Source organism: Mus musculus, chromosome 2, assembly GCF_000001635.26.
Source record: "Mus musculus strain C57BL/6J chromosome 2, GRCm38.p6 C57BL/6J".
NCBI classification, from domain to species: Eukaryota; Metazoa; Chordata; class Mammalia; order Rodentia; family Muridae; genus Mus; species Mus musculus.
Genome location: NC_000068.7, coordinates 174,586,023 through 174,608,469, shown reverse-complemented (window position 1 = coordinate 174,608,469; position 22,447 = coordinate 174,586,023). Strand labels below are relative to the sequence as shown.

General features: G+C 46.8%; 1 protein-coding gene, 1 long non-coding RNA gene and 1 pseudogene across 2 annotated transcripts in view; 1 reads left to right on the top strand and 2 right to left on the bottom strand.

Moving 5' to 3' along the window:
• Zfp831 (zinc finger protein 831) overlaps positions 1–9,788 on the bottom strand; it is a 112,151-nt gene extending 102,363 nt beyond the window's left edge. The window contains exon 1 of the mRNA XM_006498519.4: positions 9,469–9,788. The gene's annotated coding sequence lies outside the window, so the exon portion shown is untranslated. The remainder of the gene's footprint in view (positions 1–9,468) is intronic.
• Gm46781 lies at positions 1,456–5,658 on the top strand. The gene is made up of 2 exons (XR_003953979.1): positions 1,456–2,509; positions 5,197–5,658. It is a non-coding gene; the product is annotated as a predicted gene, 46781 (long non-coding RNA).
• Positions 16,562–17,195, bottom strand: Vmn1r-ps1 (vomeronasal 1 receptor, pseudogene 1; annotated as a pseudogene).

The following is a 22,447-nucleotide window of genomic DNA, read 5'->3' as shown; positions in this document are numbered from 1 at the left end:
CCCTGTAGGTGATTCGAGAGACTTGGATTTGATATCAATATTAGCCATTTTAAACACATTCCAGGGATCTACACAAGATGGCCACTGCAGCTAACAGCCCTGTAGTCTCCACGAAGAAGTACTCAGGGGGTGAGGCTAAGGTAATTTTCCATACTACCAATGTCACATTGATAGAAGATGCCAGGGGAAACTTTAGAAGGTGGTAGATGTTCTAAATCACCTTAATGGTATGAAGGGTCCACAAATGTAGAACATTCTACCTTATGACCCAAATTATCCAGTGTGTAATGTTTTTCCAGGGACTCACTTCTCAGTGCCGAAGATTCAGAGAAATAGTGAAATTCATCCCTGAGTCACCCAGATAACAGTCACCTCTCATTGTCCACGAAGGCCCTCCTCCATGTCCTCCAAGTCAAGCCCTGGATATAGAGAATGCCTCCTCCTCTCAGCATCTCCATCTCAACTCTTATTCCAAGAACTGGAGAGGGGTCTAGAATGGAGAACCAACAGTGCTTTGGGCTTCATCCAATCAAACAAGGTCAAGTCCAGTCCAGCACCCTCCTTTCTTCCACACTTAGGACAGATGCTGCTGTAGGACACGATTCCCTTCTGAAACCTTCATTTGCCAGTCATATTTAGCATCTGCTCCCAAACCAACTTGCCACCTTTTTCTCTTGTCACAGAGCAGAGAAGAAACATGACCAGATAATGAACAAATGGACGCAGCCTCACCTCTTAGCAGACCCTCAACCATGGCCCATAGCATTACTATTTCATGGCTCGTCTTCAGACCAGTGTGTTCTGACCACACAAGCAGACACACACACACACACACACACACACACACACACACACACACACACACACACATACAAGTGTTTGTAGATCAAAAAAAAAAATCAGTGTATTGTTTGCCTAGCATGGCTCACTTCCCTGTGGCTAAATGAGGCTCTGAGTTTTTCCAGTTTGTTCTAGTCCTTCTCTCTGCCAAGGCCTCTTTTGTCTTTGCTCCACTCCTCTATCATCTTTTGTGTGGTGCATTGTAATCAGGATAATAGAAGACAACAAAGGATGACCAAAAGACTAAACGGATGGCCTCTAACCAAAAAAGCCACAAGGGAAGACAACACGTGCTCTCCCAGGTAACAGGCGATCTCGTTCAACCATCATACAAATGCTCAACAAATGCAGGCAGAGAAACAAACTTAGCCCTAGGCTTCCCTGCAGCCAAACAACCTGTGGAGAAGAACAGGTCAGTCTTGTTTTCAGGAGACTGACAGCCTGGCAGAGGTGTCCATAAATAAGAAAGTGCATTCAATTAAACAAACCCCAGTGGTAGTGAATGTACGGGAGTGAGAAATGGAGTTGTAAGAAGCTGTCAGCTCAGTAAGACCCTCACAAGTGAACCTAGAAGATAGGGGACCCAGCCACAGACATATTGGGACAAAGTCAGAGAAGACAGAGAACACAGAGACCTTGAGGTGACCGCTTGCTTGCAAGTCACAAAAGCCAGCAAGAGGCCAGTGAGACGTGCTGGGAGAAGCCAGAGGCTGTACAGGGAACAAGTGACACAGAATTCCCAGGGTGAAAGGAGAAATGGTCTGCCAAGTAGTACAGGACTTGGTATGGACTTGGGGAGATAGTTGGGAGAGGACAGAGGAGAACAGAGATGTGAAGTTTCCGTGGGATGGGCAGACAGCAGATCTCCTGGAGGGTTGAGGCGGGCCTGCTTCTTCACAGTGCTCAAGAGACAAAGAACTAGAGTCATGGAGTCTCTTTGTTTGTGGCTCTTAACCTGCTGTCCAGAGAACAGCTCGGAGGCTGATTGCCTGAGCTCCATTTCCCGTAGGGCTACGTGTGCATTCTATAGAGTTCACCAGGGTGTGTGGAAATGTATATTGGGCATCTTTGGAGAGGTTCCAGTTTCTGGATGCATCTGTTTCCTCTCCCTGAAGTGAGAAAAACAGATCCAGGTCCCAGATGTCCTTTCTATAAGTCCTGATGCAGCCAAGATGCATGGGGAGTCACATCTGCCTCTAGGGTCTCATAGCCCCGGCTGGGCAAGTTCTGAACCCCTGAAACCTTAGGTCAAGCCTCTCTCGTCAAACCATGCATTCCTTAACAATGTGGACAAACACTGCGCTTGTGTCACGTAATTCCAAGTGGGCACATTGTGAATGTGGGCCTGGAAAGCCCAAGCTGTATTGGAAATGAAGAATGCCTGTGGCTTTATCTAAGAAAGAGTTCACTACCACACAAAACAAAGCAAAGCAAAACAAAACAAAACAAAACAAAACAAAACAAAATTTGCTCTCCAAGACCATAGTTAGCAAAGTCTCCTCCAGACCTGTCCTTGACCTCCTGGAGATGAGGAACATGTCCGCCATCATTGCCTGGCACTTTCTAAGACATACTGATGACCCAGGGGAGAATCAAGCTCACTCTTTCAGCCTCATGACCAGAGATCTTGGCTATGGGCAACCCAGACAAGCCAGCCAGTGTAGCACAAGTAAGCATTTCACCTTAGATGCCTTAGTGTGTCCACTCTCCATGAAGCAATCCACTGCTTGTGCCAAGCCTCTCACTCCTCAGGGATCTACCCTAGGAGGATACACCCAGCCCAGTAGAGAGGGCCAGACTAAATTCTGCCTCCGACCTTCCTGAAAGTCAGGCAGTAGGTCTTGAGCATGTTTCATATCTTGTGGACTTCCTGTTCCCTTTAGGTGAAGTTCCTTGAGATTTGGCTCAAATAGAATGAACTCAGAGCTAGGTGGCCAGAGCCAATACACGTGTTCTCTGAAGCAAAGGCAGCTCAGAGCCAAGTGGGTCAGAGAGCTTAGAAAGAGAGTTGGTCCAAGACGATGTCTGTTGAGTCTGAGGACACCAGACTGAGAGGTGCTGGGAGCCAAGTGAGGTTTTGGTCAAAGTGTTCAGGGCACCTGCCTCTCCCCTCAGAAGCAAAGAGAAAGCTCATTCAAACACAACGTTACATCTCTCTCCTGGGAAACATCAACAGCCCTCTTGCTCTGGGATACAGTGATGTCCCCTGGTCCATAAGGTCCTATGTTTGCTCCCTTCACTTGCCCCCCCCCCATCCATTTTTCTTGTCATCTATAGCAAAGCCATATCCTGGCCTCTAGGTTCTTGAACTCCTGCCTGTGTCAGGGTCCCCAGAGAGCCACACTTGTGGCCTGGAATGCTCTTCCCATTCCTCATCATCTCTTGCTGACCTTTGACATCTTTAGGAAAGTCCTGAGTCAGCAGTTCTCAACCTTGGTGCCACTGACCTTCTCATACAGTTCCTCATGTTGTGGTGACCGCTAACTATAAAATTGCCTCATTGCTACTCCATAACTGTAATTTTGCTATTGCTATGTATTGTAGTATAAATATCTGACACACAGGGTATCTGATTAGTGACCACCCTCAAAGAGGTCATGCCCCACAGGTTGGGAATCTGAAGCTCTAGCGGCTGCTTCAGCCACCTCAGGTTCCCAGGTCCCCATCACAGTGGTGATTATTAAATGTGTTGTTACTTAGTTTCCATGGGGCAGCATCTCTTACCTATTCCACACTCATGACCAGACGAGGATGTGTTATTGGGTAGATGCATGAATGGAAAGGTGGGTGGGTGGAAGGATGGATGGATGATAGAGGGGTATGTAAATGATGGATGGTTGGATGAGTAGATTATGGGATGGGTAGATGGATGGATGACTGGATAAGTGAGTGAATAACTGAATGGATACCTGGGTAAATGGATGGGTGAATGGATAAGTGGACTTTCCAGTCAAACAGTGGTTTGTCCTCTTACACATTCTCCTTCCCAATTGTATGTTGTCCCTTTTACCTGGAACTACCATTCTTTTCTTAATTCACATAGTCAAAGCCTACCCCCCCCCCACACACACACATGGTGGAACCCAAGGGCCACTTCCTCAAGGCCCTAAGCATTCTCTTCCAGCTAGAAGTTTTTCCATATCCCAAACTCTACCAACATCACATCTGTGATAGCTTCTTAGGTGAATCCTTACCTGACTTGTGTCGCAGTGGACTTAGATTGGTTCTAAGATCTTCAAAGGAGAGAGACACCCTTTTTATCGATACACTAATAAGTATGACCAGCTAATGATATGCCTGTGAGACCTCTACGTGGGACAGAAGCACCTTACCAAATATATCATTTCACAAATGAAGACAGGAAGCCCACAGTTGTAAAGTCATTTGCCCTAAACCAGCCAGCAAGGGTTCAGCAAGGAAGAGTATGGGTTCAGGCTTCATGGCTCATTTTCTTACTTTCAGAAAAGTAAGGTTGACTTTTGGTGGAGACCTTCCCCCATACTTCCAGGTGGAAAAGCCAGGAAGGCTACTCTCCTGGCTGTCTCCTCAGCCCAGCCTCCTGCCCAGGAGAATATCTCCCAACACACTATGCCAACTCTAAAAGCACAAAACCTTTGTCACAACTAACATAAACTCCCAATGGAATCTTCTTTCTGTGGGGAGTCCATACCGGGATGCAGCATGGCTTACTCTTCTGCTCCTGGTAAGATACCTGGCCAACATGGAGCAGCTGTGGACTTGTTCTCTGCTTACTTTGCCATTAAGTGTGGTCAAGTGACTCTACCTACCCACTGAATTTCCTCAGGGCAACACAAACCCCAGGCCTGGATAATTAAGTACACAGCATTAGCCGCAGGGCCAGGTATAGCATCAATGCTAATTGTAGTATTGTTGAGAAAAGGATTATCCTCCAAGGACTCTCTCTGGTCCTAGGGCATCTCAGTAGACACAGTCCCAAGGGGATGCTTCCTTCTCTCCATAGAGCAACACCAAAGCTTTGGAGGAGGTTATCTGAGGAGACAGGAGCCCTGTGGCTTGCTGGGAATACACAGATCAAGGTGGCAGGTCACGCACACATCACCACGCCCCATAGCCTCATGTATCCACCTCCACACCAGCCCCCTCACATCCACATCCGAGAAGAGAGAACACGAGAACTCGGGTGTGCACTCACCCCAGCCCACGTGCGCTGGGAACACAAGGGGCTATCAACCTGTTACCCTTGCCCCTGTTAGAAGCCCATGGGCAATGGGGGACTGCTCATGGATCTCCCACCTAGGTGAGCCTGCCAGGAGGGCCAAGTGTATTTGCATATAATTTGCATGTGTTGACACAACCCTTCCCATCTCTGCACAGAGCTTTCCCAAGCTAACCTGTTATTACTGCCTCTCTGAAGTTGGCGCCGCCGCTCGCCCACCCACTGCCAGTGAGTACTACGCATGGAGACGGTCTAGGAGCTGGCAGATCAGATCAGATCACTTCAGCAACTCGCACAGCCTCACAGCCTCAGTTTCTCCTCTGGACAATGCATACCAAGACAGCTCTGTACAAAAACTCCCGATGTAAAATGTCCAGAGTGAAGTATTGCTTGCATGGAGGGAGCTCTTGATTTGCAGCACAGGGCTCAGAACGGCCTCTGGGTGAAGAAGTCGGTTCCCTAGGCCTCAGTGACTAGTTGTCACAAACTCAAAACTACAGGACTCTTAGTTAAATTGATATTTCCTGGGAACAGTTGAGTAGTGTTTTAGGAAGAACTGCTTCTATACGACCTTCTTGTATCAAGACAATAGTCACTGTTTAATTGAAATTTAAAATTTAGCCGGGTGTCCTAGATTTTTATCTAAACGCCTTACCTGGGGCCGAGGCCAGGGGGCTCCTGTCATTACTAATATCCTGTTTTCTTACTGTTCTTACAAAGCTCTGGGGGACATGGTCTCTGTTTCCCAAATGTCCTGCTTCCTACTCTCGGATAGGAAGCAGGGGGGGCAGGAGGCTTCATGTGAGGTGAATTGAGAATTGTTGAGGGGGAGGGGAGGGAACACATGCTTCCTAATCTAGGTACAAAGCTAGTCTGTGCTCCCCTCTACTCTCTGTGAAGAGACTGGGCGGTTATCACTGTGAACGTGAGGCCCATGCTTCCTGTGGTGAAGAGCGCGAGTGTTTTCATCAACAGAACTGGTTTCTAGGGCCTCCTCACAGGATGTGAGGCCTGTGGCAGGTCACAGAGGAAGAGGCAAGCTGTGGCAGGGGCTACAGCTTGGGGCGGGAGGGCTGGTGGTGGAAGGGGGCTGCATGTGGGCCAGGCTGTGTCAGTCCAGGGGCTGGAGCAGGAATCCAGCCCCATGGTTATCTACAGAGAGCTCTCCGTCAGGCTGCATTCTGCTTTCCTTGATTCATATTCGGTATGATGCTAGACTTACTCCATTACAGTCTTTAAGTCTTTATCTAAGCTAGGCACCATGCAGGATGGGGCAGAGCTCAGCATCTGAGGTTAAGCCCCAGTTCTACTGGCTCCTCAGAGCCATGACTGAAGGAGCCAGGGATGGAAGTGTGGCTCAGTTGGTAGAGCGCTTGTCTAGCATGCATCAGGCCCTGGGTTTGTGATCTGCAGAGTGCATAGCACACCTGTCATCCCACCATCAGAAGGTGGCAGCAGGAAGATCAGACTGTCTAGGTCATTCTCAACTATGTAGCACGTTCCGGACCATCCTAGGCTACCTGAGAACCAGGAAAGACTAGAGAACGCCCGTCAAGCTTGCCTATGAGCCATGTGTGGTAACTAGGGAGAGCTCTGCATCTAAGGGCTTTGCCAGGACAAGCTTTTCACCCTGGGGAACAGGGACACTATTAGAAAACATGTGGCTCACCCAAGAGTGACAGTTTCCTTCGAGATTTGTGAAGAAGAGGAATTGTACGGTAAGACCAGAGGATAGATCATGGAGTGTATTGAGAGATAAAAATCCAAAACTTAAAACACAAGACTCCACATTCTTCCCATAAAGTAGCACTGGGCAGGCCCCACCCTTCGGGCAAGTTGCAAAGATGACGTAACACAAGGCATCACTTTTCCCTGCCCCCACCACCTTCATGAGACAGATCTTCCTTCTGGGAACATATGTTTCCACCATGTCTGCTTCCATGTGAATGGTTAAACCCTAAGCATCCACAGCAGCTGGGGCACTGAAGTAACCCCTTGGGCTCTCACAGGTTGCTAATGGCATGCTATGGTCAGACCTCCAACAGAGGCCAGGCACCTCGAAAAACCATTTTCCTCTTGGCTTCACCAAGATGTAACTGTGTACCTGTGGTTCAAGTATGGCTAGCCTAGAAGGGACCAGAGGATTTCATAACTAATGGAGACCTGTCCTTCGCATCTGTCCCTCATGAACAGTGTGCCCCGCCTATAGCATCCATCTAGCCCCCTTCTCCTAGGTCGAAGGTGCTTCAGAGGAGGACTGAAAGAAAGTGGCCAGGGAACTTGAGGTGTGTAGGGGCTAAAACACACTCAGGCCTATGAATCTACAGTGATATAGCTCACGGTCCTTGATGCAATCATCTGAATGCCAAGGGAGAATGGAGGTGACCACATCACACCTGAGTCAGTGTCCTGCTGGCGCACAACCAGATTTGCCCATTATCCAGAGAGGCTTCGTAGTCTAAGAAAAGGAGATTCTCCCCCAGGGCCTGGGAATGTAAAACTGGCCATGATCATCGGAATTTCTCCGTGCTCCCAATTTCTTCACTCTACAGAGGGAACTCTCATATGCCTCTGAGCACAGTGGGGCTATTTTTACGCTATTCTGATGAGTTCATCTGAGACCTAGCCTTGCATTGGCCAACCAGAAGGCATTTATTCACCGATGAAACCTGTGTGCTGGCCTCCATTGATGTAAGTCACGGCCATGGACGGTTCAGGCTCAGTCCCAGCTGTGGGAGAATATTCTAGATCACTGAAGAGAACACAAGGGTGGTTTGTCTCTTCAGACAGGACTACGGTAGATGGGTTACCGTGTTCTCATTGGTCTTGTGATGATGTTAATACACTGAGGCAGTTACCTCAGACCATGAATGGCTCCTGCCCATCCATTCTTACTTCTGCCTATTCTCAACCTGCCCACTGCCTCTGTCTTCTCCTTGGAAAACATGGCCCCATGCCAGGGGCCTCCTGCTCTGATGTAGTTCTTCAGAAGAGCAGACTTAACTCTTGAAACTGAATCAGGCTTTGAGGGGGGAGGGAGATAAAAATGACCTTGTCAGAGCCAGTACCCCTCTTCCTGAAGTATTAGAAATGTTCCCCAGGGCCTCTCTTTCTTATTCCAAGCCATGACCCAACATCCCCCCGGCCCCCGGCCCCAACCACACACTAATTTCAGCTTGTACAACCTTTCCTTTAAGAAAAACAAGGCATAACCATTGTAGTTCTCCCTTGGCCAATGGCCAGGCTGTGAAGGGCTAGAGCCAAGACACTAACGGATACACCCGGAGAGGCCAAGGGCAGAGGGCAGAAGAGTCTGGACAGACTTTTGTCGGAGGCCAGCCTGAAAGGCCTTGCGGAGAATCTGTGCTTAAGACCAACACCTCCAGTCTGAATAGCACGCACGCCAAGGCCCCTCAGAACCTCGTATGGAACATGCCTGTGACATTAATTAATGCCAGGCAAACTGCAAGAGCAGAGTTGGAAACCTAAAAATAGAGCTTTTGCCAACTGACTCATCTCTGACTGCACAGGATCCAGAGCTTCTCGCAGCTCCTTCTTTTCATGTGCGGTATATTATGCTCTCTCTCTCTCTCTCTCTCTTCCTCAGTTTCTCTCTTTTTCTCCCTCACTTCCTATCTCCCTTTCTCCCCCCTCTCCCTTTCCATAGTAGCCCCCTCTCTCTCCTCTTTCTCCCCATCTTTGTTACTCTCCTCTTCTTTGCGTTGGGAGGTCTCACTTCCGGAAGTGATGGTCCCACTCAGCTACCCTCCGACCCATAAACATGCTTAATAAGCAAGGAAGTCATTGCTTTTCCTGGCTCCCATGGTCCTAAATCCTGTCATTTGTACTTCATATTTTCCATGCGGATACCCCTGCCCGTTACATCACATACAACTCTATAGCTTCGTTTCCGATTACAGTCCCATCTATTTTAAACTTTGTTGATTTCTACAAGGAAGGAAGCCTATTTCATACAGATTAGCTGGACAGCTGGATCTGATTGCTCCTGATTACCCGGCTTGGGGCCACTAGGGAAAGAGGTTTCCCAAAGCCCCTTGGATGGAAGACCATTCCATATGGCCCCCAAAGTGTGGGTCACTGCTCACTCCAGGGAGGAAGGGCCGGCAGCCTTTGTCGGAAATCAACAGGTCAAGGCGAAGGCAGGCTCACACATTGCTCCACACCTCAGGGCTTGGAGACTGTGCTGGAAGATGGGGGGATGGGGGTGGGGCCCAGAAACCCCTGGATTCCAGAGCTCTTGTGTGCCCCTGAGTGGGGGGTTGTGTCAGAAACAACTGCGTGTGTTGGAAAGAGGCATCCATCATGCTTGGGAGACAAGAGACCAGGCATAAACATCAGAGCCCTTCCTTCACCTGGCCTTGCACCCCAGACCTCCAGGTGCATAAAGAAATCACAAAGTCCTCTCTCACCTTTCAGTGGTCAGTCCACAGGCAGGGGGGGGGGGCTGCCGCGCTCTCCTGAAAGCTGGTGGATCCGATGAGGCAGGAGCATTCTGCCTGCTCGTCCCATCTCTGCTCTCTCTTTGTGCCTCCTCTAGAGAAAACCCGAGTGCTGGAGATTTAAAAAAAGGATGGTGTGTGTGTGTGGAGGGTGGTGGGAGTCGGGGGTGCCGAGGCGGTGGGGGGTAGCAGAGGGACACGGGGTGGGAGTGGGGGTTAGTAAGCAGCCTGCCCTGGTGTGGGTTCGGGGTAATGGCCGACACAGGGGAGATGGCTTGCCTGCCGGAGCTCAGCACCACGGCAGCCTTGTGTGGGCGGCGGCAGCTCACGGCTGGGTTTCAAACCGTTACACTGAACATTTGCAAACAGATAAAAAAAAAAAAAAAAAAAAAAACAAACCCATTGGGCACAAATGGAAACTTCTGCTTTCCTTCTTTCCACAATCTTTCTCCTTCTCCTCTGCTTTAGGGTTTCCCTGGAGGAAGGTCAGGGTGGTTGCTGGCCCCTCAGACCTACCAGACCCCATCTCTTCCAACCATTCCAGCCCCACTGTGTATAGACAGGAGGCAATGTGCAAGATGTTCATCAAGCCTTCGGGTCCACTGGTTAAGCAACACTCTCTCCCCTAAGGTCTCTCTCAAAACCCAGACACTGGAAGCCATCCAACTGAAAGGGGTCTTGGATTTCCATATTGGAAGGTGTGTGGTTCTTCTTGGTTTCAAAACTACCTTAGAACAAGCCAGCGAGAAGCTGGATGAGAAATGCTGTCTTTGCAAGGTGACACTCTTTCCAAAGGACGTCCTGTGAACAGTGGGAAGAGGTAGTGTTGGAAATGAAATGGATTCCGTGTTCAAACAACTTTGAGAAAGGTCATGTGACATTGTGCCCAGGAGTAATCCTAGCTCTCAGCAGGTGAAGGCTCTGAAAAGTCCTGCAATAAAGAAGCTTGTTTTACTCTGTCTGGACATTTCCAGAACGTGTAAGACCTTAGATGAGAGGTCAAGGGCAAATGAGGCGCTCAGGGTTCACCAGTTTGATTAACTTGAGACGACATCTCTGTCACACACAAGAGCAAAACATGAATGACTAATTTCTAACAAAGCTTCTAACACATCCCATCTCCCTTCTAGGTGGGTTTGTTTCTACAACTCAGAGGCCACGGGAGGCAGAAAGGTGCTCTCAGGTATACTGCCACCTCCCAGGGTCTCCCTGTGACAAAGCTGGGGGACGTACTATCATAACCTGCCCTCCAAGAAGGCAGAAGCTCAGAACCCCAAAGCACAAATCCTAGTGAGGTGACTCTAGATGACAGAGGCATGCATGCTGCAGTGACGATGAGAGAAGAAAGAAGGCGGAGACGTTGGAGCAGCAAGAGAAGAGAGGAAAGAACAGGACAGACAGCCTGTGAGCCAGAGGATGTCCGAAGCCATTAGTACAAATAGAGCATCCTATTAGTTACTTCCTATTGCCGTGATAAACACCAACAGAAGCAGCTCGAGAAGGGAAGGTTTTACAGATCATAGTCTGCCGTGAAGGGGAGAGAGGGCATGAACTCAAGGAAGGAAGCTGGAGGCAGGAGCGGAGGCACAGACCATCTGGGAGCACTGTTTATCAGATTGCTCCCCATGTTTTGATTGTTACAGCTAGGGGCCAAGACTACAGACAAGGGCTGCTAATGAGTGTCCTTCAGGGCAGGTGATAGTCCCACAAAGAGGATCCGATCCCTAATACCACCATGGCTGAGTGGGTTCCCTTGTGGGGTGCAGATGAGAAAGACATGGCAATTCTTGGCACACTGGAAGGCAACCATGATGTCTGAGTTCATTCTGACAGCTTTTACTCACCCCGGGGGACAGGATGGAAAAGGCTGGAGAATAAAATCTCCCTGTTTCAGACCCAAAGGAAAGAGAGCCAGCCTTCCTGGTAAACAGTCTAAATTACAGGATTACAAATGAAGGAAGGAAGGGAGGGAGGGAGGGAGGGAGGGAGGGAGGGAGGGAGGGAGGGAGGGAGGGAAAGGAAAGAAAACCTTGCCTCATCTTGCTTAAGTACCTCCGACAGGTTGAACCCTGTGAGCAGAGTGAATCGGTATAGAAAAGCTTAAAAAGGCTTAAAAAAACCTTGCGAGCACTTCAGCAGATAATCGCTCATAATTAGAGCATTTTCTAGACTCCATTAAAAAAGACTTTAAACAAAGCTGAAAACTATTTGTTGACCTTCACTCTGAAGGAGGCGAACGGTCATGTCGACAACACTAGCACGCTAGGCCTGATTGGGTATTTTCTTTTAAGGCAAGAGCTAGCAGGACTCACAGCAGCGCTTGGCACGTGGCACGTGGCAATTATTAACAGCCAATCAGAGGAGACTGTGAGGCCTCAGCGCAGACTGACATCCTGGTTACTGCACACTTTCTGTGCTCTGGCCTCCCACGCCCGTAGGACCTCCAACTCAGGAATCAGGCCTGAAAACGTAGCGGAAAAAAGCAAGAGTTACGTACCCTGTAGAGTTAGGTAGGCCTAGGTCAACAAGGCACAGACAAATCCACCTGGGGCACAAGGATGAAAGAACAAACGTGTGAGGGAACCTGGAAAGGGAATTTTGGAGGAAGTGTGGGTGGCCAAGTTCCCAGCGTGGCCTCAGAACAGAGCTACACAGCCTTCAGGTGTTGTTGGAGATCCTGAGCCAGCCCGTGAGCCCCACTGCCATGTAGCTTTCTCTAGTACGTGTGTGTTCCTGTATGGAACACGGGACAAGTGTTGGGTGAGCAGTTAGTCTCCTGAATTGTGCTTTGCTAGACCCTAGGAATAAAATTCCAAAACAGTTACAATTCGTCGGGATGAACAAAGTCAAAAAAATAAAAATAAAATAAAATAAAGAATCCAGAAGAGATCCAAGTCGGCCATTAGTTGGCTGAAAATTGCAAATTCCAGCACGCTACCTGAGGAAGGAAACGGGCTAGTAACTGACTAGGGAACTATGAGAGTTCAGAGGTTAAAGGCCTCTCCAGCAAGCATGAACACCTGTGTTAGAGCCTCAACTGTGATAGTGTGCTGGCCACCCCAGACTTGAAAAAGTGGACACAGAAAGATCAGATGAATTCCCGGCTTACTCAGCAGCCAGTCCAGTCTAATCCATGAGTCACAGGCCAGTGAGAGACCCTGACCCCAAAGAAGTGGACGGTGCCAACATCAGAAGTTGACCTCTGATCTCCCTCCCACACACTGCCACACATGCACTTACATACACAAATATGAACAGACACAGAAATAAAGAATTTAAAACCTGCAATTGCAGTAGAGGAGTCTTATTAAAATCCAGCATTCAGAGTCCCTCTTTGAGACTCTGACCCTGAGCCTTTTTCTCTGTGTTGAAGAGCACAGGAAAGGGCCAGGTCTTAACCAAGATCACTGGTCAGGGGTGTTTCTCTGTCCTGTGATGTTCTGTTCTTTAGGGCAAGGTTCTGTGCACTCTAAGATCACCTTAGCCCTCAGCCTTCTTTCCTTCCTTCCTCCTTTCTTTCTTTCTCTCTTTCTTTTTTGTTTTGTTTTTTGTTTTTTGTTTTTCGAGACAAGGTTTCTCTGTGTAGCCCTGGCTGTCCTGGAACTCACTTTGTAGACCAGGCTGGCCTCGAACTCAGAAATCCGCCTGCCTCTGCCTCCCAAGTGCTGGGATCAAAGGCGTGCGCCACCACTGCCCGGCTTCAGCCTTCTGTAGATCATAAGTGAAGGAGTCACCTTCTCAGTCTGGAGGACTGTCAGGGAGGACCACGGCATAGTCAACTCTCAGAGACCGCTGAGATTACTCAGGACCTGGGACAGCACCAAGGCTGGCTAGGCTGGCTCCTTTCTTTCCCAGCTTCTGTCTAGACCCAAGGACTATCAGCTTCCCACCATAGGAGTCTGCCATTCTTTCCATAGGAGGGAAATGCTTTCTGCATGCCCTGGACACTCTTAGCCCCGACTCATCGTGGCTCTCACCAGATTCCCACTGCCAGCTGTTGCCCCTTGTCTTAGGGTTTTGCTCTTGTGAACAGACACCATGATCAAGACATCACATTCCATTCCCTGGCCTCCATAGGCTTGTTCAAACACATGACACTATAGGGGCCATACCTAAACATAGCATAATAAAAAAGTACACTTAGTCCAACTTCTAAAGTACCCATAGTCTATAGCAGTCTCAAAATGTTAAAAGTCCAAAATTCATGGTCTCTTCCGAGATTCATCCAATCACTTAACTGTAACCCCAAGGTAAGACAGAAAACCAGCTGGGTACACTCCAAACTGTGCATCTTCATGTCTGATGTCAAAGTGGTCTTCAGATCTCCACTACTTTTTTGTCTTTGTTGACTACAACAAACTGCTTTCTTCAGGACTGTTTCTACTCCCTGTTAGCAGCTTTTCTCAGCAGGTATCCAAAGACTCTGTCATCTTTAATATCGTTGAGGCACCAAGGCAACTTCAACGTTACAGCTTCTTGTTCCAATGTCTGGGATCCACACATGATATTCCAGGCTCCTCCAAAGGACTTGCAAACTCCTCTCCACTTCTGCCCGCTGTAGCACTCTAAGTTCAGGTTGTTCAGTCCACCGAAGCTGCTGCTCTTGGTGATCATTCCACGGCACTGGCATCTCCAATACACTGGGTCTGCTGTAACTAGGCTTCACCAATAGCCTCTCATAGGTTCTCTTCATGGTGCCAAGTCTCAACTTCTTTGCATGACTCCTTCAGTCCTGGGCCATCAACTGCAAATGAGGCTGCATTTTCACCAATGGCTTTCTCTGACCTTTCAAAGTGCCAAACCTCAGCTGCTCTCCATGTCCCCTTTTTGCCTTCAAAACTAGTACTACTTGGGTGACTCTTACACATTACTAAGTACAGCTACATCACAAGGTAGAACCTTGGCTGTCTGTGGAGCACAGCATCTTTGTGCTCTCAGAAAACACTTCTCAGAAGATTTCACCTCAATGATGCTGGTCTCTTCTTAATCACCACTAATTAACTCCAGCTAAGCAGCATCAACTAACCCAATAGTCCCTTCTATTATTCACTCTAAAGCCAGAGCCACGTGGCCAAAACTGCTAAGTTTCCCCGTGTTTTATTACATTATCACTAGCTTTCTATTTTCCAAATCCTGCACTGTCTAATCTTGGCTGTCTTGTATCTTGTTCTGTAGATTGACCTTGAATTTGGGGATCTGGATGCCTGCTTACTGGGATTAAAGGTGCGTACCACTCCTCCAGACTTAAGCTTTTCTTTACCTAGAATTTTCTCTGTTTCAGTCTGGCCTTGAACTCAGAGATCTGCTTGTCTCCTCAGATTAAAGGTATGTACCACCATGCCTGGACCTAAACTTAGCTAGATGGGATCTTGCACCAAAGTTCCACTCCCTTAATTTGATATCTTCTAGAACATAGGATTCAGCTCTAATCTACTTCCTGGTGCCCCTTTAATTGACCCCTTGAACATATATTGTGTATTTTTTTTCCTTTCTCAACTTGCTCCTTTTCATTAAAATGCTCTTCATAAGTGTGAACTTTAGTAACAACACAACAGAATTTACACCAGGCTGTTTTTAGATTTCCTTTTTCAAAGCAATTAATCTAAATCCTTCACCTTAGCCTCAGGCAGACTCTTCAGACAAGAGCAAAAAGCAGCTACATTCATCACTAAAACACCACAAAAACAGTCTCTAGGCCACATACTGAAATTGTTTTCCACTGAAACCTCTTGGGTCCAATCAGCACAGTTCAAATCACTCACAGCAACAAATTCCATGTTCCTTCTAGAATAGCCCATTAAGCCTCACTTAAGCCATTCCAGTGTTTTCCAAATCCAAAGTCCCCAAATCTACATTCTTCCAAACAAAAACATGGTCAGGCCTATCACAGCAATACCCTAGTTCCTGGTACCAACTTCTGTCTTAGAGTTTTACTACTATGAACAGACACCATGACTAACTACGACAAGTCTTATAAAGGACAACATTTAATTGGGGCTGGCTTATAGGTTTGGAGGTTCAGTCCATTGTCATCAAAGTGGGAACATGGCATTATCTAGGCAGCCATGATGCAGGCAGAGCTGAGAGTTCTTTATCTTCATCTGAGGTCTGCTAGCAGAATAATGGCTTCTAGGCAGCTAGGACTAGGGTATTAAAGCCCACCCACGCAAGGCCACACCTTCTCCAACAAGGCCACATCTCTAAATAGTGCCACTTCTTATGTCAAGCATATACAAACCATCATAACCCTCCTTCTCTCTGATGCAGTAATGTACTGAGAGAGGCTCTGGCTGGCTCACTCGGCCCATATGGAGGCCCTTGGCTAAACAGAACTCTTCTTCTGAGTTCCACCACTGAGAGATATCCTCACATGCCTACACAGGGCCATCCGCTATACCAAGTGAGCACAAGGCTCAGACAGAGCCATGTAAAGACAGCTTCCTCAGAGAGACCAACATTCCACAGGCTTTCTAAAGTGGGTTCTGGGAAATTTTGGTCCTTGATAATCTATCAGTTCCTGTGGTTGCTACTTTTGGTTCAAAGATGAAATCTCAGTACTATGATAGTTACATACATGTTCATTGTAACTATGACAGTACAGATCTGACATATAAAACTGGTTTATGTACCTAAAATAGTAACTGTCAACTTAAAAAAAAAACTATAATGTTACGCCAAAGCTCACACAGATAGCTGAATGACCCAGAGTGGATCAAGTGGTGTTCTAAACAATTGGAAGCATCTAGACACCTAATTTTAAGAGTAGTTTTATTGCAACAGTGACCAAGTCAGTGTGGTGCTTGATGGGCAGATATAGCTCAGTAGCACAGGACAAAGGATGCAGATATGAGCCCAGACACTGTGTCAGACAGTGTCAGACAAAAGCAAGAATTTGATGGAAAAAGAGTCAACAAATAATATTGAAAGAGTTTGACCTGGTCAGAAGTAGGGGGTAGGGAATTCTTACTTTCTACAAAACTTAATTCAAAACAGAGTTAAACTGTAAGAATTTTAGAGGAATTTAAGAATTAAGAAGAAAGCTTTGAGGTTTAGGTTTAAAGATAGGAGAAGTACCATGCAGACACTGGTCCAGACCATGATGATCATGAGTGTGGCATCATGAGCAAACTGCAAGAAGACAATGCCTACATTGAATCCAGAAGTGGGGAACAAAACAGCTTGCTTTTCCTGTCAGTGTTATTGTCTGTTACTTGTGGATCAGTGACCTTAATTGGAATGTAGATGTTACTGAAGACACTGAAGACCAACAACTGTAGCAAGAATAACTCACCAAATTTGGGACACTTGCTCTGAGTATAACTTTACCTCTATTAACAGGAACAAGAGGGACAAACTGATGGGTTCTCAGGACACCGGTGGAACACAAGTTTGTGCTTCTTGCCACGAGGCAAGTGAAGAATTCTAACTTAGATTTGAGTGCAGTTGTAGGATTTCTTGAAGCAAAAGCCATCATGTTGTTTGGAAATGTAGCGATGAGGAGAATCAAGGCATTTGGCCACAATCATGTGGCTTAAAATCACCTGTGTAGGCCTCTGTTGAGATCCAGTGAAGGTTGGAGAGAAATTATGGACAAACAGAACAACATTGGCCACAGTCCCAACCCCAAACTGGCAAAGCAAGAGGAGCTGAAGAGCCACTTCCTCAGTGGTTTTCCAGGATTTATCATGAGCAGACATGGAAAAGGCTTCGTTCGACCCTGGAGTGATGACTAGGTGGGACACTACTGACCTCCAGTCTCTGTTCTATTATCCACGCTTACCAATTGATTTGAGAAAATTTCTTCTCTTGATAAATAAGACACTATTCTATCACACTACAGGAGCTTTGCCTGGAGAACGATGTATGGATAGTAAGTTAGAATAAAATTTTATACTTATTGAATTAAAAAAGAAAGAATATATAAAAAAAACTCTGAAAACTTACCAGTAAAAACACGCATTACCCAGAGATGATCATAAATTGGTAGTCAATATCTTTACCAACAGAATACCCAACTTAAAACTGCAGTAAAGATTCGGGCTGCAATCTGAGTACTTGGGAGGTTAAGGCAAGAAGAGAGACCCAAGCTTGAGGCTACGCTGGGATACAGAGCGAGTTTTAGACTAGCCAGGGATACACAAGACCTTGTTCAACAAGGAAGTGAAAACCCCAGGGCAAACTATCCTAGCACATCCATCAAGGGAGGGGAAAACTAAACGCCAGCAGCTAATCCTCACACATTCACATGTTCCACTGTGAATAGAACACTGGACGGCCACTCTGAAAAGCAGGATGGGAGGATTCGTATAAAACTAAACATGTACTGTCTTCGTTAGGCTTCCTATTGCTGTGATGGAACACCATGAACAAATGCAATGTGAGAGGAAAGGGCTTTTCCCACTAACATCTTCATGAAACAGTTCATCATTAAAAGCAGTGAGAGGAAGAACTCAAGCAGGCAGGAACCTGGAAGCAGGAGCTGATGCAAAGGCCATGAATAGGTGCTGCTTCCTAGCTTGCTCCTCATGGCTTGCTCAACCTGCTTTCTTATAAAATCCAGGACCACCTGCCTAGAAGTAGCACAATCCGCAATGGGCTGCCACCCCATCTTTCACTAAGTAAGAAAATGCCCTACAGGCATGCCCACAAGCTGATCTTACAGAGAGGCATTTTCTCAATTAAGGTTCCCTCCTCTCTGATGACTGTAGCTTGTGTCAAGTTGACATAAAGGCTAGCTATCACAACTGACCCCTTGTCAGCTTGACACACGAACATATCACCTTTTAGTTAGAACATTTTCTTTCTCATTTATCCCCAAGATGGGATATTAATGTCACAATATAAAATATAAATAATTTCAGAAGTCCCATAGTCTTTGCAAATTTAAAATTAAAACAATTTTAAATTGTTTGCAAATTTAAAACATTAAAATTTTAGTGGCTTTAAAATAGCTAGTCTCTTTAAAAATCCAAAATCTCCTTTAAAAGATTGAAGTCTCTCAAATGTAGGCTCCTATAAAAATAAAAATTACACTAAATACTTTCTTAATTCAAGAGGGGAAAATCAGGGCAAGGTCATAATCAGATCAAAGCAAAACCAAGCTCTAACAGTGTAAATAATGCAGCATCCATGTCTGGGATCCACTCATGATCTCCTGGGTTCCTCCAAAGGGCCTAGGTCACCACTCTGGCTCAGCCTTCTGCAGCACACACAGTTTGTCTTCTAGTCTCTGGCTGGCTCCACTCTACTACTGCTGTTCTTGGTAGTCATCGACCACCAAGCATCTCCAAAATGTTGGGGTCTTCTGCTGCAACTTCACCAACAGCGTCTCCTGAGCTCTTTTCAGGGACTCTAGCCCTGCCACACAGTGCCAAGCCTCAGCTGCTCTCCATGACCCCTTCATGCCTTCAAAACCAGTACCACCTGAGTGACTCTTACACTACCAAGTTCAGCCGCCAGCATGAGAACAACCTCGGCCACCTCTGGAACACAGCTTCTGTGTGCTGGCCCTGAGGAAACACTGCCAGAAGACTTCACCTGAACGATGCTGGTCTCTTCTTAGTCACAGCTGATTCTTCAGCCCCACTGACCAGCATCCATTGTCCCAGCAAAGGAAAGGTTTTCCTTCAGTGGCTCTGGACATTTGTTACACAGTTGGCTCTTCAGCTCCAGCAGACCAGGCCCCACAGATTCTTCACACAAATGGCCCAAGAGTTTTTGCTTCCCTCTGAAACTTCAAGAGTGATGAAAGACCATGACCAAAATCAACTTGGAGAAGAAAGTCTTTATTTCACTAATATCTTCTTGTAACAGTTCATCATTAAAAGCAGTCAGGACAGAAACTCAAGCTAGCCAAGAACCTGAAAGCAGGAGCTGAATCAGAGGTCATGGAGGAGTGCTGCTTAATGCTTGTGGAGTCTGCTTTCTTACAGAACCCAGGACCACCAGCCCCATGGGCTGGGCCCTCCCCCAACAATCCCCAATTAGGAAAATGTCTTACAGGTCTGCTTACAGCCCAACCTTATTTTCTGAATTGAAGATTCCTCCTCTCAGATGGCTCTACCTTGTGTCACGTTGACATAAAACTAGCCATTGTGTGTACTTTACCAGACAACTCGGCAAAATGAATATGTGTTACACATACAAAACTGTATTTGGAGCCAGTGAGGTGGCTCAGTGGGTAAAGGCCAACCTTAATAATGAGTTTGATCCCCAGGTCCCATGTGGTGATGGAGAGAACTGACTCTCACAGCTTATACTTTCTCCAGCACAAGAATGTTGCATCGTGTGTGTGTGTGTGTGTGTGTGTGTGTGTGTGTGTATGTGTGTGTGTGTGCGTGCTGGCTAGTTTTGTGTGTCAACTTGACACAGGCTGGAATTATCACAGAGAAAGGAACCACTCTTGAGGAAAAGCCTCCATAAGATCCAGCTGTAAGGCATTTTTTCAATTAGTGATCAAGGGGAGAAGGTCCATTGTGTATCTTGTCATCCCTGGGCTGGTGGTCTTGGGTTCTATAAGAGAGCAAGCTAAGCAAGCCAGGGAAGCAAGCCAAAAGGGTAACACCCCTCCATGGCCTCTGCATCAGCTCCTGCTTCCTGACCTGCTTGAGTTCCAGTCCTGCATCCTTTGGTGATGAACAGCAGTGTGGAAGTGTAAGCTGAACAAACCCTTTCCTCCCCAACTTACTTCTTGGTCATGATGTTTGTGCAGGATTAGAAACCCTGACTAAGACAATATATGTAAAAAATACATAAATAAAATGTAAGAAAAGTGTGTCTGAACATGTATGGGAACTTTGATTTCAATAGTCAAAACCTGAAACAACTCAAATATCTTTTAACAAGTAAGAAATTAAGATTGTGGAAGACTGTTCAAAACGAAAGCTATACGCAGGACACATCCACCCAGGAGACATCCATCCATCCAAATGGTAAAATCTCAAGAACTGAGTGGAGAGGAACAGTCATGTTCTCATTAGCATATTCACTGGAAATAATCTTTGCAGAATGACACAGCTAAGGAGACAGAGAAGCAATGAGGGTAGAGAAGCGATGAGGGCAGGCCAGGAATATCTTCACACAGAGAGACAGAGGCATGACCTCACATATGTGGCAGTATGGCATAGAACCGAACACATGCAGATGTGGAAGGCTATGAACATTTCCTGAATGCCAACTGAAGCCTTTAGGAACAGTTTATAGTGTAGCACTCATGTCGATACTGATGATAGTTTTGTAAAACCTTGACATTAACCAGGCATGCTGGTACAATAAGCCTTTGATCTCAACATTGAAGAGGCAGAGGCAGGTAGACCTCTGTGAGATCAAGGCCAGCCTGGCCTACATAGAGTTCCAGGACAGTCAACGTAACATGGTGAGACCCTGTCTGAAATACAAACCATTGACCTTGGGGAAGCAGGGTGAATGGTCCATGGGATCTCTCTAGACTCTTTAGAATTCTCAGTGGCCTGTGACAATGGTAAGCAAAAGGCTTTACACAAAAAGCTATTCATTGAACATGGTTCAGATAATTTATTTATATTGAAAATAAAAACTGTAGGGATGGGGGTATAGTCTAGTTGTTAGATTGCCTGCAAGGCATGCACAAAGCCCTAGATTCCTTCTATAGAATCCTTAAAGGGGGGCATAATGGAACATACTTCTAATCTCATCACTTAGGTGATGGAAGCAGGAAGATCATAAATTCAAGGTCATACTTGGATATATATGAAGTTCAAAGCAAACCAGGGATATACGAGGCGCTGTCTCATAAGAAAAAGAAAAAGAAAAAATGGAAGGAAGGAAAGAGGGAAGGAGGGATATGGAGAACAAAAAGAGGGAAGGTAATGAAAGAAGAGAAGGAAAGCAGGAGAGGAGAGGAAAGGGAAGGAGAGGGGAGGGGAAGAGAGGAGAGGGGACAGGGGAGAAGAAGAGCCGAGGGAAGGGGAGGAAAGAAGGGGGAAGAGAAGAAAGGAAAGGGGAGGGGAGAAGAAAGAGAGGGGAGGGAAGGAAAGGAGAAGGGAAGAGAAGAGAGGAAAGGGGAGGGGAGGAGAAAGAGAGGGGAGGGAAGGGAAGGAAAGGGGAGGGGAGGAGAGGAGAGAAGAGGGAAGGGGAGGGGAGGAAAGGGGAGGGGAGGAGAACGAGAGGGAAGGGAAGGAAAGGAGAAGGGAAGAGAAGAGAGGAAAGGGGAGGGGAGGAGAAAGAGAGGGGAGGGAAGGGAAGGAAAGGGGAGGGGAGGAGAGGAGAGAAGAGGGAAGGGGAGGGGAGGAAAGGGGAGGGGAGGAGAAAGAGAGGGAAGGGAAGGGAAGGAAAGGAAACAGGAGTAAAGGAGAAGAGAGGAAAGGGGAGGGGAGAGGAGAGGAGGAGAAGGAACAGGAGAGATCTGTGCTTGGAGGTGCCTACATGAGTATGATCTTCAATGACTCCCCTTGGGAAGCTGAGGGACCCATCCTAGCCAGCTCAGGATCTCACAGCAGCTGAATCTTCTGTATCTCAACTTGTGTGTCAAGGAGGGACATTAATGCCTCTCTCCAGTGCAGCCAACTCTACTCTAAAACCTCAGGAACTTCACGGTCCAAAGGAGCCAGTTTTCCAGTTGTCCAGAGACTTTGTCTCAACTCAGCTGAACTTGAATGGGATGACATAGCAGATGTCTTCGTGATAGGGCAAGCTTCTGATGAAATGCCACACTGCCTCAGCCCCAATTCCCACAACTGCAAGAGGCGTCATTATTTTTTGTTCTCCTATGGGGGGAAAAAAAAGCTGCCAATTAACCATGACACAATGCTTTCTTATCACTGAGAATTTTTAATTTTACTTATTGAAAGAATTCTTTGAGACTTAATTAGACAGCCTTTTATCTCCTATTACTATTGCGCATACTTAAAAAACCAGATTGAAGCAGAATCCTTGATTGGTAGTCCTCAAACTACTTCATACTAAACTCAAC